The sequence below is a fragment of the Hemicordylus capensis genome, chromosome 1 (genome assembly GCF_027244095.1).
Source record: "Hemicordylus capensis ecotype Gifberg chromosome 1, rHemCap1.1.pri, whole genome shotgun sequence".
Taxonomy (NCBI): domain Eukaryota; kingdom Metazoa; phylum Chordata; class Lepidosauria; order Squamata; family Cordylidae; genus Hemicordylus; species Hemicordylus capensis.
Genome location: NC_069657.1, coordinates 441,351,032 through 441,367,163, shown reverse-complemented (window position 1 = coordinate 441,367,163; position 16,132 = coordinate 441,351,032). Strand labels below are relative to the sequence as shown.

Below are 16,132 nucleotides of genomic sequence, written 5' to 3'. Positions count from 1 at the left end.
AGAATGTCACTCCTGACAGCAGCACAAGCCATAAGGACGCAGAATATCTTCCTGGAGCTGCCTGTCTTTCACACCTAATATGTTCACACAATCTGAAAACAGTACCAGGCCACGAGCATACCCGAAGCCAAAGAGAAATAAGATTCCTTGTTGAAAAAGAAGAGAACATATCCATTAATGGCAGCACCTCCACTATTTGCTTCTTCTGACTAGCCTGGATGGCAGAATCGATATCGGGGGCGGGGGAGACCAACCCCAAAGCCATCCACCACCTTCATGGTTGGATGTTTCCTAATTGCTTCTGCACTCCGCCATGACATGTCACACACACACACACACACACACACACACACACACACACACACACACCCCTCCATTGGGGCGCAGAATGTTACAGAACAATTTTGGTCTTTGTTTAGTGCCGTCCTCGACAGCTACATGCCTAAGCAACTGTTTTGTTTTCTCAAGAGCAAAGAGAGCTGTCAGGGGCATGATATTGCATTCTGTTCTTTCACTGGCACAGGCTTGGCTTTGCTTATGTATGAATTTATTTATTTATTTCACTTCCCCAGGCTTTCCCCCCTTCTTCCTGGCTGGAGTCATGCAACTCAGGGAGGCGTTAGAAAGAGATTCTGGACCACCACAAAAGCACTGCGGCAGTACTGGAAACAGGGAGAACATCTTTGAATGTTACACTCTTAATGAGTGATCACCTGTAAACCACCCCTAGAAGGGCTGGAAACTAAAATAAATAAACAGACAGACAAATAACTAATATATCACTTTTCAGTAATGGAGTTCTCCAAGTGGTTTACATAGAAAAAGAAACAAGGTGGTTCCCTGTCCCCAAAGGGCTCACAATCTAAAAAGAAATATAAGGTAGATGCCAGCAAGAGCCACTGGAGGGATGCTGTGCTGGGGATGGATAGGGCCAGTTGCTCCCCTTGCTAAATATGAGAGAATCACCTTCTTAAAAGGTGCCTCTTTGCTCAGTTGACAGGGAATATTATGGCTGCAGAGGCACTCTTGCCCCTGGACTTCCAGGCCAAAGTCGAGGGCCTCCACACTCCCTGGAGGACCCCAAATCCTCTTTAGTCTGTCCTGGGTAGTGTGGTCTCCACACTGCTGTCCCGTGCTGTGCAGGGTGACTGAGCATGACTGTGACCTAAGCCAGGTGGCTGAACGTGACCTCTGCTTTAGAGGGGGAGGAGGAGGGAGCAAAGAAATACATGGGATGGGTTAGGGTTATGTCGCATGCTGAAATGTTTCTGTGAAGGCATATTTGCATAAATATACCTGTTCTTCATATTCTTGTGAGTGGAATTGCTGTTTGTGCCCTCAAGAACCCATGTGTTAAAAATATTTCGTGTGTTACAGTGTGTGTATGTAGGGGGAATTATGCTTAACTTGTATCATTAGTGGCAGGGGTGGGGGGTTGGGCTCCAAAGGGGCCTTTAGGTCCAGGCTCCAAAATTACCTAGGTGCACCTCTGTATGACTGACAGTGCACGCCCAGTTTGCTGCACAAGAAGCCATCAGCGCAGGAACCCTGAAGGCCCCCTGCAGTTCAGCAGACCTTCTTCTATCACATGGAGGCCGTGAGGTCATCCACACAATCAAAAACTGTGCTCTACCCAGGTTTGGGATCTGTGTGTGCTCCCAATTTTGGGTTGCGAGGAAGCAAGGCAGGAGTAAAACCTGGGTAGGCAGGGACATAGCTAGGGGAGAGGGGGACCACGTTCACCCCTCTCTCTGGCAGCCCCTTGAAATGAGCGAGATAATGAAGAAAATTGGGAGGAGTGGAGCTGGGGGCGACTGTTCCCTCTAACAGGGATTCCCAGATGTTGTTCACTACAACTCCCAGCATCCCCAGCTGCAGTGGCCTTTGGCTGGGAATTATTGGAGTTGTAGTCAACAACATCTGGGAATCCCTGTTAGAGGGAACACTGCTGGGGGCCCTCAGGAGCTCGGGCACCCAGGGTCTTTGAACCCATCCACTCAATTATAGCTATACCCTGTGGATAGAAGTGATTATGTAGAAGCAAAGTAAGAGGAAAATCTGAGTAGCTTTTCCTCCTACCTTGTTTTCACACAATCATATCTACCTAGGTTTTCCTCTTACCTTGCTTCCATGCAATCACTTCCACCCAGGTTTTCCTCCTATCTTGCCTTCACATAATCACTTCACCCAGGTTTTCCTCCTACCTTGCTTTTACAAAAAAGGGGCTATTCCCACGAGCGGGAAAAATTGGGCTAGGAAAACCTAGCCTGATTTTTCCCGATCGTCAGAATCACCGGGTTCAGCTGCGAGCCCGATGGTTCTGGAGCGGGTAACCCGCTCAAGAACCCCTGCCCCCAAACCTGTTTTTAAAAATTGTGAGTAGCCGCGGTGCGGCTTTGCACCGTGCCTACTCATGAGTAGACCCCTGGAGGGGAGACGAAAAGCCGCCTCCCAGCTCCGGGGGTCTATGCGCTCGCACAGGGCATACTGGGGCTTCCGGGGGCCACACGGCCCCCAAACTCTCCAGCCCCCGCTGGCTTGGTCTCAGAGCTGGCAATCGTGTGGGTGGCTGATCTGGCCACCCAGGGCTCCCTCCTTGCTTATGAGTGGGGAGAGCGGGCTTAGCCCACTCTTCCCGCTCACCGCCCCAAACTGGGTTTCATGGATTGTGAGACCCGGTCCAAAGAGGAGAGTCTCACGATTGGTGAGACTTGCCCAGAGCGGGTCTGCATCAGCATCAATTCAGCAGGCTGCACACTGCCTTCATGTCCCTTTCTGCCCTTTTCCTGCCCCGAATCTGTAGGCTCCTGGGCAGGGAATAATAGGCTGGTGCTGTACTGGGATGGTGGCTGAAGGTTTTCCTTGTTTAAGGCTGCAGTTGGGGGTGGGTGGGGGTGGGTAAGCTAAATGTGCAGTGAAGAGGCTGGAGTGTGTGCCCACTCAAAGCCTATAGGCTGCTAGGCAGAGAATATTAATAATGATCTATATTATGGGCACAAGAGGGCTGGAGGACAGGCTTCTGTTTTTTAAAAATGCAATAAAATAAATAAATCTTTGGAATGGGAAAAAAGATAGAATTGTTTTTTTAAACCACAAGGCTACACTACTCTTCTAACCACCTACTAGTACTATTTAATGGGGATCCCTCCCACAGACAGAACCCCTATTTAAACTTCTTCTAAACTAAATGAAACACAACTTTTTAAATTCAATTGCTACCCAAAACCTCCCTCCAAACAGGAAAAAAATACCCAAGAATACACAAATCCAGAGACGTGTGTATGTATGGTGTGTGTGTGTGTGTGTGTGTGTGTGTGTGTGTGTGTGTGTGTGTGAAATGGGTCCTCATTCAGTCTAGGGCTTCACCCACGATGTGTGTCCAGTTGTCCACTTCTGTGGTCTGGTCTCTGAGTCGACTCTCTTTTCTTCAGTCTTCAGTTCTTCTCCTTCTTCAGTCTTGGGGGTGGGGGTGGGGCAAAAGCCTGGAAGATTTGGGTGGTGGTGGCTGGCCAGATGGCCAGTGGCCACAGGGGCTCTGGGGCTGGTGGCTGCCTGGCACAGACAGCAGGCACAGGCAGGCTGTGATTCTCTCAGCAGCAGGAAGGGGGTGAAAAAAGAATTTTCTTTTCTTGAATCAGAAGGAACAAAAAAGCAAAGCAGCAGAGACAGGGGCGTAGCAAGGTTGTAGTGGGCCCAGAGACAAGATTTTAAAATGCCCCCCACTCCCCGCTCACTGAAGCTCAGCTCATGAAATAAAGTAAAGTGGCAAGAGCCAAAAGAGCCAATCTGGAACCAGGAGAGAATCGTAAGCAGATCAGCCCATTGTTCACTAATCTGAAGCTTGGAAGGGCGGGAAGTTCAATAGACGTCAAACACAAAATGGAGACTACATGGAGATTGCCACAAAATGGAGGTCCAAAACAACAAAACATTCGGCTCTGAAATTCAGGTGATTTTTTTTTGAGCCGAATCTTACTGGGCTTGCAGAGGGGCGATTTGTTTTGTGTACAAATTGACCGAAACAGGTAGATTCGGGTACAGATCGTTCTGTACCTGAAACGTTTTGCACATCCCTACTATTTGGTGCTGTTAGGGGACTGCCAGGGCTGCCTTTTTTGACATAGTGATAGTTCTCCCTTGACACAGTATGATTTCTGGGCTGTTGTCAAGTAGGCTTTAGAACGGGGAGGTTGGCCCCTCGGGCTTTTCTCTCTCCATTCCTTCTGGATCGGGGCTGCTTCTGTGGCTGCAAGGTTGGCCTTGCCTGAGGGTGATGTCATGTGCATTGGGTGCCGGCGTTCTCATGTTTACAAATGTTATGTGCATTTAGGAGTGGTTAACATTGTTGTTCTTTTCATGGCAGGTCCCCCAGATGCCCTGTCGCAAGGCCAGGGTTGTCATCGTGGACCATTCAATAGTTTTCTGAGCTCACAAGAGGGCACGTGAGACAGAATTTGGGACCCGGCTCAGGCTGAGCCTGCGTGCCTCAATTGTTGGGATCGGTAGGAGAAGCATGGTGTTCCAGCAACAATTGCCGACTGTTTGGCACTTCTTGGAGGCTAACCTGCCTCCTGATGTCATTGTATTGCATTTGGGTGGGAATGATTTAGTCCATAGCTCAGGGCTGGCCATTTCCCATCAAATTAGGAGGGACCTTGAGACCATATAGAGTTGGGCTCCTGGAGTTATATTGGTTTGGTCAGATTTATTACAGTGCTGGGTTTGGTGAGGTGCCCAGTTTCCGGGTATAATTGATTGGTGGGCAACAGCGATATAGGAAGATGTTGAAAGGCATCATCTCATACTACATGGGAGGAGGCAATGGTAAACCCCTCCTGTATTCTACCAAAGAAAACCACAGAGCTCTGTGGGCACCAGGAATCGAAATCAACTTGGCGACACACTTTACCTTTACCAGTTGACTGTGGGATTTTCATCCCTCATCCTGAAACCAAAGCATCCCGTCCCAAGATATTTAGGGTGGATGGTGTACATTTGACTCCTTATGGTTCTGATTTGTTCCTTTCCAACTTAAAGAGAGGATTGGTGGTGGTTTTGCGGGGTGGTGGGTGGTGAAGGGGTCAAGCTAGGTTAACCTCAGTAAAATATAAAGTTTATGAACCAGCTCAAATGGAGACATGCAACTGGATGCCTTCTGGATTCTGTGACAGCAAAAACTAGCAGCTTCTTTTCATTGATGCAGGTCTAACGGACACATAGGACGCTTCCTTAAACTAAGTCAGACCACTGACTCAGAGGGGAAAGAGAATAGGAATATGATGAATATTTATATGCTGCTTTTCAACAAAAGTTCCCAAAGCGGTTTACATAAAATAAAATGGCTCCCTGTCCCTAAAGGGCTCACAATCTTAAAAGAAGAAGAAGAAGAAGATAGACACCAGCAACAGCCATTGGAGGGATGCTGTGCTGGGGATGGATAGGGCCAGTTGCTCTCCTCCTGCTAAACAAAGAGAATCACCACTTTAAAAGGGTGCCTCTTCTGTTCAGTTCACAGGGGGTAATAAGCCCCTCCACTGAGAGTTGGTGTGTGGGCTCTTTAATTTTTAAATGCTGGTGCAACACTAGTCTGGAAAGGAAGCTCCTGGTGTAGCAGAACTAGCTAGTGCAATATCCAATGTTAGTTTGGATGCCAGCCAGTGTAGACAGTACTGAGCTAGAGAGACAGGCAGCTTCCTATGTGTCTGTAAGCATAGGGCTTAGGGATGCCCCCTTTACAAGTATAACTGAGCAGGCACATAAACTGGTATGGCTAAGTTTGAGGGTCGAATCAAACTGGACCCAGTTCGCATGGGCATATCTAGGGTAGGACAGGTAGGGCACGTGCCCTGGGCGCCACTTGAAGGGGGGCGCCATTTAAAAAAATTAAAATATTTTTAAAATGGCCACTGCACATGCTCAAATGGCCTCTGTGAGGCCCTAGGCCATGCCAGGCCTCACAGAGGCCATTTGAATATGCACGGTGGCCATTTTGTTTTCAGCGGCCATTTTTTAAAAAAATATTATTTTAGAAAGTGGCCACCTCACATGCTCAAATGGTCCCTGTGAGGCCCTAGATGCCAGTGGGGGGAGGGGGAACCTTTGCAGACACCCCCATGGCTTTTAGGAAGACCCTCGAAGGGGCTACAGTTATTTTATTTTTTAAAAATAATATAATATAAGTCACTGTACACACATTCAGTTTGGCACTATGTACAGAGAATCAGGGCTTGTGAATATTGAGCTGAAGCTTATGAGCTAGGATTGTATTCATTTGTTCTTACTTTGTTTCTTGTGATAAGTGAGTTAAATGTGATGTCTTAATAATATGGCTATTAATGGTGAGTTTGTCTTTGAATCAGTGTGAAATCCTTAGTATTAAGGCCCACTGGGAGTTTCTTGCTCTCTCTCTCTCTCTCTCTCTCTCTCTCTCTCTCTCTCTCTCTTCTTCTCATTTTAGCTGTCTTTCTGAAATACTAGAATATATTCCAAGCAGTGACACAGTTTACTCTGCATATCCTTTAATTATTTTTAGAGTATCTGGGAAAAGTCAAATTTTCCATTTATTTTTAAAACTTAGTAAAGAATTAGACAGGCACTTCTGTTTAGTTTTCCAGGTACACCTCCACATAGTATTTGGGTATTTCATGAGCCCCAGCATACTGAAATTTGTAGTTTTCCAGAATTTTTTGGTCTGGCTACAGCCACTGCTAAATCGTTTTTGAAATATTGAAAGATTAACAAGCTGAACTTGCATTTTTCAGCTGATATTATAATAAAGTTATCTGAAAGATGGGTGTCAGATTTTTGGACAGGGGGTGCAATTTCAGTGCTTGCCCAAGGCACTATTTCCCCTAGATACGCCTCTGCCAGTTCGACCAAACCCGGAACTGGATTGAGCTGGGTCCATTCGTATCTGGGTCAGATTTGAACCGAATGGGCCAAACCAGTTTTGTGCACGTCCCTATCCTCACAGCCGCTAACAATCAGTCACCCCCTCCCCCAAAGACAAACTGCCTAGATTGAATTGACTGTCCCAAACAATTTAATTAATTACTATTTTTAATCTATATGTTTATTTCTCCTAGGTGTACCCGTTGCTAATCCCATGTGTGGCAGCTCTCGCGAGAGTTCATGAGCAGCGGCTGATTAGCCACGGTGACGGGGGTGAAAATAGGGATGCCAGCTGGAGGGAGCAGGTGGCAGGTGGGGGGGGGCGGCCCAGCCTCCGGGAGCAGCAGGTAGAGGAGGGCTGGCAGCTGGGAGCAGGCGGCAGGTCAGCCCAGCTGCTGGGAATTGGCGGGTGGGCAGGCGGGAAGAGGTGGTCAGGAAACTGCTGGCGGGGGGGAGCTGGACTGGTGGGGGAGAGAAGCGGGCAAGGTGGGGGGGGAGAAGCAGGCCAGGCGGGGCAGGAGAGAAGTGGGCCTGGCAGTGGGGAGAGAAGAGGGCATGGGGTGGGGGGAGGAAGCAGGCTTGCTGAGGTGTAGATGCTCTGTGTCTGGTCCAGCTAGTTATTATTATTTCCTGGCAAGATGCAGAGTCATATGGAGCTGTAGGTCTCCTCCTTGGGGCTGCTGTGGACTCAGAAGCACCTTTCAGAAGCAGAAGTTTTACAAGCAGCATTACTGCAGTTTTCTCCATTTGTGATTACGGAAATAGATGCCGTCAAGCTGCTTGCAAATCTGTACAACGACTCTGTACAACTGCACATCATGTAACCCGTTATTTATATACCACTTTTCAACAAAAAAAGAGTTATCAAAGCCATTTACATAGGAAGAGAATAATACAAAGATCGTTATCTGCTGCCATAGGGCTCACAATCTAAAAAAGGAATACAACGTAAGCACCAGTAATAGTTGCTGGAGAGATGCTATGCTGGGATCCAATAGGATCAGTTGCCTGCTCTCTCCCTGCTAAATAGAAGAGAATCCCCTCTTTGAAAGGTGCTTCTTTGCCCAACAATTTAGATGTTGAAGTGCATTCACACACACACACACACACACACACACACACACACACACACACTGCCCTCATATTGTGGGCTGTCAAAGGATGCAGGGTTATTCGCCCTCACTTGAAGAAATCCTCCCTGGACCCTGAGGTCCTTGACAACTATAGGCCGATCTCCAACCTCCCTTTTGTAGCAAAGATGTTAGAGAGGGTTGTATGTGCCCAGCTTGAGAGGGTCTTGGAGGAAACTGGTTATCTTAATTCTTATCAGTCGGGTTTCAGGCCTCAGCATAGCACAGAGACAGCATTGCTCGCTCTGGTAGATGACCTTCTTCGAGACCTTGGTGAGGGTAGTATCCCTCTCGGTCCTTTTAGATCTCTCAGCGGCTTTTGACACTATCGATCATGCTATCCTCCTTGACTACCTGCGTGGGTTGGGTATTGGGAGCACTGTCTTACAGTGGTTCCATTCTTCCCTTAGCAGGCGTGTCCAGTCGGTCTGCATTGAGGACAGATGCTCTGACTCATGGCTGCTCCTTTATGGAGTTCCCCAGGGTTCAGTTCTTGCCCCTGTCCTCTTTAATATCTATATGAAGCCGCTGGGCCAGGTTATTTCCCAGTTTGGAGTGAGATTTCATCAATACGCTGAAGATACTCAGCTGTATATTGCCATCCCAGACCATTCTGGGGATGCTGTTTCTGTGCTTACTCGATGCCTGGGAGCTGTTAAGGTCTGGATGAATCAAAATAAGCTCAGACTGAATCCCACTAAAACTGAACTACTTTTACTCAGCCCTCGTACCGGTCAACAGCTGGATGTGAACCTTGTTTTAGATGGGATGCCACTGCCCCCGAAGGAGCTTGTATGCGATTTCGGGGTCCTTTTGGACTTGCACCTCCTGCTTGAACAGCAGGTGGAGGCTGCAGCCAGAAGTGCCTTTGCCCAGCTCCATCTGATTAGTCAATTACGCCCTTACCTTGATCGGCAAGCATTAGTGACAGTGACCCAGGCCCTTGTTATCTCCCACCTAGATTACTGTAACGCCCTCTATCTAGGGTTACCTTTGAGGATGATCAGAAAGCTACAATGGGTCCAGAATGCAGCGGCTCGTTTACTTATGGGTGCCAGAAAATATGACAGGGTAACACTTCTCCTGCAGTCATTGCACTGGTTGCCTGTTTGCTACCGAGTTCAATTTAAGGTCCTGGATTTGACCTTCAAAGCCTTGCAGAGTTTGGCACCTGTCTACCTACAGACCCACCTCTCCCATCCAGTTACATCCCATCCGGTCAGATGTGCTCAGATGGCCCTTTTGTCAGTCCCTGATTTCCATGAGGTTCGGGACACTAGAACCCGTGAAAGGGCCTTCTCGGTTGCTGCCCCACTTCTCCGGAATTCCCTTCCCCTGCAGATTCATTTAGCTCCTTCCTTGTTGATTTTTAAATCATTATTGAAGACTTTTCTTTTTCGCCAGGCTTTTACCCCATAGTCAGAGGCGTAACGATGAGGGGGGCAGGGGGGGCACGTGCCCCAGGTGCCATCGTTGTGGGTCACGTGGGGGGCACCGCCATGACCCCCGCCGATCCCCCCCAATTTTTTTAAAAATACAAATTTCTGGCAGCAGTCAAGGGAGCGCGGTGGCGGCGCCCCCTCACACCATGAGCGGTCGCGCCCGCAACCCCCCCCGTTGCTTTGCTGGCCTGGCTGGCTTGGTGGTGGGCGCCGGCGGGCGCCTTTCATGCTCACTCAGCGCTATGCCTTGGCTGAGGCTCGCTCTGGAAGAACTTCAGGCCAGCCAGAAAGAGGCCCTCTAGTGGCTTGCAGGGTGATGGGAGTCGCGCTGCGCATGCATGCGTCTCCGTCCTCCCAGCTTGGTTCACCTGCACGTGGCGCGGTCGTGGAGCGGAGGAGAGGAGAGCGTTGTTGCTGGGGCTGGCTGTCGTTGTCGGACGACTGCCTTCTTGCACGCTAATTTTGAATAGAGGTAGAGACTTGAGGACAAGCGGTTGGAGAAGACGGCGCGTGCTACCGTGAGTAGTAGAGGAAAGGGGCAGCGGGTAGGCAGAAGACCCTTCGGCGCAGGAGGAACAGGGGGAGAGGCGGAGCAGCAGCAACAACCACCCGAGGCCTTAGCATGCACGTCTGGAGTGGTACTAGCAGGGAATAAGCTGGCTCCGCGCGCTCTCCTCTGTCGCTCTGAAGAGGGAGGGAGTGGGTGGCTCGTTCCTCCCTGACAGCACAGTAACTGAGCGCCCCAACTGCTGTCGGTCACTTAAGTGCTGTAAGTAAATGCACACAGCGTTGGCATTTGCTAGGTGAGCAAAACGCCCGTAAGTGCGTGCGCGTCTGCAGAGAAGGCTTTTAAAAAGAAACCTCTTAAAAACGGCTCTCGCTCCATTTAGAAATCGGGGCAGGTAGAGAAGCCGCACAACCTTCGGGCAACGACAAATGCTACTCGGTCACAACTACGTTAGAATCCCGCAGCTCTCCATGGTTTTCTATGAGTCACTCTCACCGCCGAGAGACCCACCCACGCCCCAAAAAGCAAGAAACCCTGGAAGTTTCGCTTTCGGCGATAAGTATAGTAATGTAGCTTTATCTCTGCACTACTTTATTGGTTCATTTCAAAATGGTAACGGGTGCAAGGCAGAGTGAAGCATACGAGGCTCAATGTGGTCCTTTTTTTCAACCCAGCTGCTTTTTTATGGTCCAAGACAAGCAGGTTTCAGCATGAAAAAACTATCAAGAAAACACAAATGCCATAGAACTTGGAGGGAGAGTTGCTCTCTGGATACAGAAGTGCGCGCGCGGGGGGAGGGCAGGTTGCTGTCCCCGTCTCTGGTCTGCATCTTGGGGCGGTTCTCTTCTCCCGGAGCGGGGTTTCTATTGGCGCAGAGACTAGATGGTTGGCTGCTCTATCCATTGAGAATAAGTTTCTCGAGTAGCAACTTTTGGAATGTGTGTACGAGCCCGCGCCCTTTGAGGCTGTAGTTCATTTTGCAGTGAATTGAAATACACCTTTAAATTTAATTTAGTTGCAGCTTCTTATTTTATAATTGAAGTTTTCTGAAGAGCGTGATGGTGCAAGGCAGAGAGCGAAAACAGCGCTCGCAAGCTGCAAAAGTGAGCTAGCCTGGCCTGGGAGGACCTGCAAATGAGCTGGGAGCGAACTTCAGTTCCTCTGCAGAATGTTTGGAAACCTGTAGCAAATGGGAAGCACTGCTGATTGCAGGTCCCTGGTCGACCTCTCTCTGGTTCCTCTCTGGAGACCTTCTCGCGAGAGGCGGGCGGGCTTGCGCGCGCCTCGTTTCTCAGCATGCATTAGCAAGTGGCGGCGGTATGGAAAGTTAAGTGCGCGCTGTTTGGAGTTTTGCTGCTGTAGAGCGCTGTGAGGGTGAGTGAGCCTCTTGTTGTCGCCAGCGAGGGAAACCCTGCGGAGCGAGGCGCGCTATGCCTCAGGCCAGACCCATCATTATAGGCTGAAGGTGTGTTTAAAAAAAAGAAAAGCGAACAAAGAAAAGTAATTTTACCAAAATCTGGGGCGTGAGGGGATCACATAAGGAAAAGGCTTCGCGCAAGATCCCAAAGCACTGGCCCACAACTTAAGGGAAGCTGCCCGCTTTGTCTCCGCAAGTCCGCATGATTCCCTGCTCTGCCCATGTCTCCTCCAGCCTTTGCTGGGGTGGTGGTGTCATTTTGTGGTCAGGATGGGAAGGAAAGGAGGTCTGTGACTGAGTGTGGAAAACCTTTTGGTGGGGGAAACTGCTGCAGAAGCCCCGCGTCCTGTCCACCTAGGAGGAAGCTGTACTACTGACTGAGAGAGATGATTGCCTCCCTCTTTCTTGAATTGTGCCCGTGCCCCTTTTACTACTCTGCAAACGTGAAGAGGGTTTGTTTTGGGTTTTTTAAAGCTGTTGCTGTCTCTGCCAATGAAACCGCTACAAGCTTTGCCTGCTAGTCGGGCGTGCCTCCGCCCTCTCCCCCACCTTCCCCCCGTTTGATTCCCCTCTAGTAAAAAAGGAGCTGATTAAATCCACTGTGTGAATCCAATCAGAGAAAACAAAACAAGGCTGGGGAGAAAACGGATCTGTCTGGCTACCTCTTTTCCCCTTTTCTTTTGCATTATTTTCTTCTCCCCCACCCCCGCTCGTGTTCCCCAGCAAAGAATGTCAGAAAACAGCTACATAAAACAGGATCTTTTTAACCTAGTGTGCTCTAAATGGAAAGTTCAGCTTCCACAGTTTGCAATCTGTAGCCCAGATTCTGATGACTATAATGCAGAAAGGGAAGAATTGGGGTCTGATGCATGAAAGCTGCTTAGATAGATTTATTTGTGCATATATCTTGTTTAGAACTATTTTCAGAATTTTCTCATACTGGGTGGTTCTGGGCCAGTCTCTCTCTCAGCCTATCCTACTTCACAGGGTTGTTGTGAGGAGAAACCTAAGTATGTAGTACACCACACTATATTAAGGGGTGTCCAATGCTTATCATCAAACATCATAGACCAATTTGCATCAGTGAAAGGGAGGAAGGTGCAGTTACAATTTACAGGTCGTGCCATAATTTGTAAATTAAAATATCTGTTAATTAATGAACTTGACTTGTATTTTTGAGCTGATATTATGGTAAAGGTATCTGAAAGATGGGTGTCAGATGTTGGGGGGGCGCAATTTCAGTGCTTGCCCTGGGCGCCATTTTCCCTAGTTACGCCTCTGCCCATAGTTTACCTATTTGCTTCCCCCCCTTTTTTTCTTTTTTGTTAGTTACTTTAGTTTTATTTAGAATGTAATTTTAATGCTGTCTTGTTTTGCATGTTTTTGTACACTGCCCAGAGTCTTCAGAGTGGGTGGTATATTGAATGTTTCAAACAAACAAACAAACAAACAAATAAATAAATAATTATTGGACTCAGACAACAGGAGTTTTTGCTCAAATTGTGGACTATAATGTGGTTTTGGATCCCCTTTGAGTCTTATTTAAAATTATGGGAATTGCTATTTTGATTCATTTGAAAAATCTTGTGTGTTGAAAATCTGTTTCCGCTGATAGAACTGTATGGGTGTGGATCACTGGAAGAATTTTGATTCTTTTACAATCTGAGAATGGCTGATAAGATCTTTAGGCATAGCAAAGGTGGATAAATTGGATGATAATGTCCAGCAAAGATCTGAAGTAGTGCTCCCAGTGCTTGGCAGAAAAATGGACTCTCTTTAATCCTTCGGTGAAGTACACATTACAGCTTTGTGCTTAGGTTGTTGAGAACCTGTTATCATGTGTGTCTTGTTAAGAATTAATAATTAAAAAGAACGGATAAAAAGTATATATCATTATTACAAATAAAACGCTAATTAGCAAAATGAAAATGGAGAAGCAGCAAAACTCCCAGTTAGATGACCAAACAGATAATTACTGCCCAGATCACAAGCAAGCAGAAGTAACATTGTTGGAAGGCAGGCAGATATGCCAATCAGGGTAAATAATTCAACTGAGAGGGTGCCACCGCCAAAAAGACCCTGTCCTGTGCATCCACTCAGAGTATCCTCAGCAGCTAAGTACAGAACAGAGCTGCTGCTGAAGACATAATCAAGTTAATCAGGGAATGGGGGAAGAGATGGCCCGTAAGATATTAAGATCCCAAATAATTTCTGTATGGGAGTCTGCTTGTGCAGAAACTGTGAGCACATTTCACACAGAATTACAGATCCCAGGACATTCTGTAATCCAGAGCTTCTCAAACTTGGATCCCCAGATGTTGATGGATCACAACTCCCATTATCCCCTAACCACAATGCCCCTTTTAAAAAAACCTGGTTTTAAATTGTAATTGTTATATCTGTCGATTTTAAAGTTTATAGATGTTTTAATTAGTTGTGAACTGCCTTTGAACCTGGTATAAAAATATGTTAAATCAATCAATCAATCTGGGAATAGAAGTTTAAGAACCCCCTGCTGTAATGTTTGTGTAAGATCTTAGCACATTGGATGATCTCTGAAACTTCTCTCTAGTTTTGGTACAGAGTTTTTAAAAAATACAATATATATTAAAAAGTATTCTGCCACTCCAATCAGCTCCTCTTACTCCATAGTCACAAGTTCCTCATTTCCCTCCTTGAAAGAGATTGTTCCCTCTCAGAAGAGAGCGGTAAAATGGCAGGATGATTATGTGAGCTGTTCGAATGAAAACACTCTCTCTTTCCTTTAATGGAATAGCAGGGGGAAGTCAGCTGGATCCAGAAATATGCTTCTACTTAAGGATGAGTGTTTCTCTGCGTCATTGATCATTTTGTACCCTTGTGAACTTAAAGGAGTTCTCTGAGAGGGATGAAGAGAAGGAAGCCTTTTGTTATTGCTAGACTCTTGGCAGAATGAATGTACATAAGAACAGCCTTGCTGGATCAGGACCAAGGCCCAAATAGTACAGCGTCCTGTTTCGCACAGTGGCCCACCAGTTGCCACTGGGAAGCCCACAGGCAAGAGCTGAGGGCATGCCCTCTCTCCTGCTGTTACTCTTCTGCAACTGGTATTCAGAGAGTCATCATGCCTCTGAGGCTGGAAGTGGCCCTCAGACTAGTAGCTGTTGATAGACCTCTACTCCATAAAGTTATCCAAATCCCTCTTAAAGCCATCCAAGTTGTTGGCTGTCCCCACATCTTGTGGCAGAGAATTCCATAGGTTAATTATGCATTGTGTGAAAAAGAGCTTCCTTTTGTTGGTCCCCGGGGCGAAGCTACCATTGCGTGAATGGGTTCAAAGAACCTGGGCCACCATGCTCAGGGGCCACGCCTCATGCCCCAGCCACATTCCCTGTGCCTGATGTCAGATGAAGGGGGAGAGTTTCTGCTCACAAATGGGGCTGCACGCCCCATTTCTGAGCAAATTCTGGCCAGTGCCACATTTGCAATGCAGCCGGGAACATATCTCTCTGCCTTTAAAGCAGGGAGAGCTGCTCCCAAACACTCTGAAAACACGGCGCTGGCTGGAATTTGTGAAACCACACCTCGGGCATCTGACATCAGATGCTGCATCTGACATCAGACTCAGGGGGTGTGGCTAGGGGGGGCACTGGCGGCAGGCTGAACCGGGGCTGCCGCTGGCCTCCCTACACTACTGGTTGGTCCTACATTTCTTGGTCATCAGTTGGCAAAGGTTCCAGGCAAACGTACATCCTGGAACTATAAGCCAGCCCAGCAATTTGCTGTTTGCTTGGTCACTTGTGGTGAGCAGCCTTTGCACTAGAGTGACCAAGGGTCCTCCTTGCCGCCATAATGCTGGGGTTCTCAGTGGTGGTTCCCCAGATGCTGTTGGGGTACAACAAATATCATGGCCATGGCCATTGTGGCTGGGGATATTTGTTGTACTCCAAGAACGCCTCGGGACCCGCGGCTGGGAACCCCTGACATAGTGAGCCCTTTCTCACAATTGAGGGAGAAGGCTTGATGGCAGGCAGTGGGGAAGGCAGCAGAAGCCTGCCTTTCCCACAGACAACCCGCATGGAGTTGCTGGGTGCAGAAATGATGCACCCAGACGGTCCGTGGCTGCCACGGCCAGCGCTGAGGTGCGGGGGTGGGTGGGTTTGGATGTGTCATCCTGGCCCCCAGAAACCCCACAATGCACCAAGAGATGGACAGCCGCCTGTCAGTGTTTCAGCACTGCCACCTTGCCCTGCTACAACATAAGCCCCACATCCCTGATAGGCCCATAGGCATCGATCTTGTGACAAATGGGAGAAAATGAAATGGCCCTATGTTGAGCCAGACCGTTAGTTCATCCAGCTTGGAACTGTCTACACTAACTAGCTGTGAGGTTTTCATATGGATCTTTCCTAGCCCTGCCCAGAGATGCCAGGGATTGAACTTGGCAGGGTGTAGCCCACAGCTCCTCCCCTCCCTATTTTCTTCATTATCTCCCTCACTTTGAGGGGCTGTTGGGAGGCGGGGTGAACACTAGGAGAGGAGATCTGGTCTTGTGGTAGCAAGCATGACTTGTCCTCTAAGCTAAGCAGGGTCCACCCTGGTTGCATATGAATGGGAGACTTGATGTGTGAGCACTGCAAGATATTTCCCTTCAGGGGATGGAGCTGCTCTGGGAAGAGCAGAAGGTTCCAAGTTCCCTCCCTGGCATCTCCAAGACAGAGCTGAGAGAGATTCCTGCCTGCAACCTTGGAGAAGCCACTGCCAG

At 48.2% G+C, this 16,132-nt stretch overlaps 1 long non-coding RNA gene across 1 annotated transcript in view; it reads left to right on the top strand.

The window, feature by feature from the left end:
* The first annotated feature begins 11,291 nt into the window (after positions 1 to 11,291).
* The window catches only part of LOC128340011 (uncharacterized), a 111,351-nt gene continuing 106,510 nt past the window's right edge, over positions 11,292 to 16,132 (top strand). The window contains exon 1 of the long non-coding RNA XR_008313401.1: positions 11,292 to 11,345. This is a non-coding gene — a long non-coding RNA (uncharacterized LOC128340011). The remainder of the gene's footprint in view (positions 11,346 to 16,132) is intronic.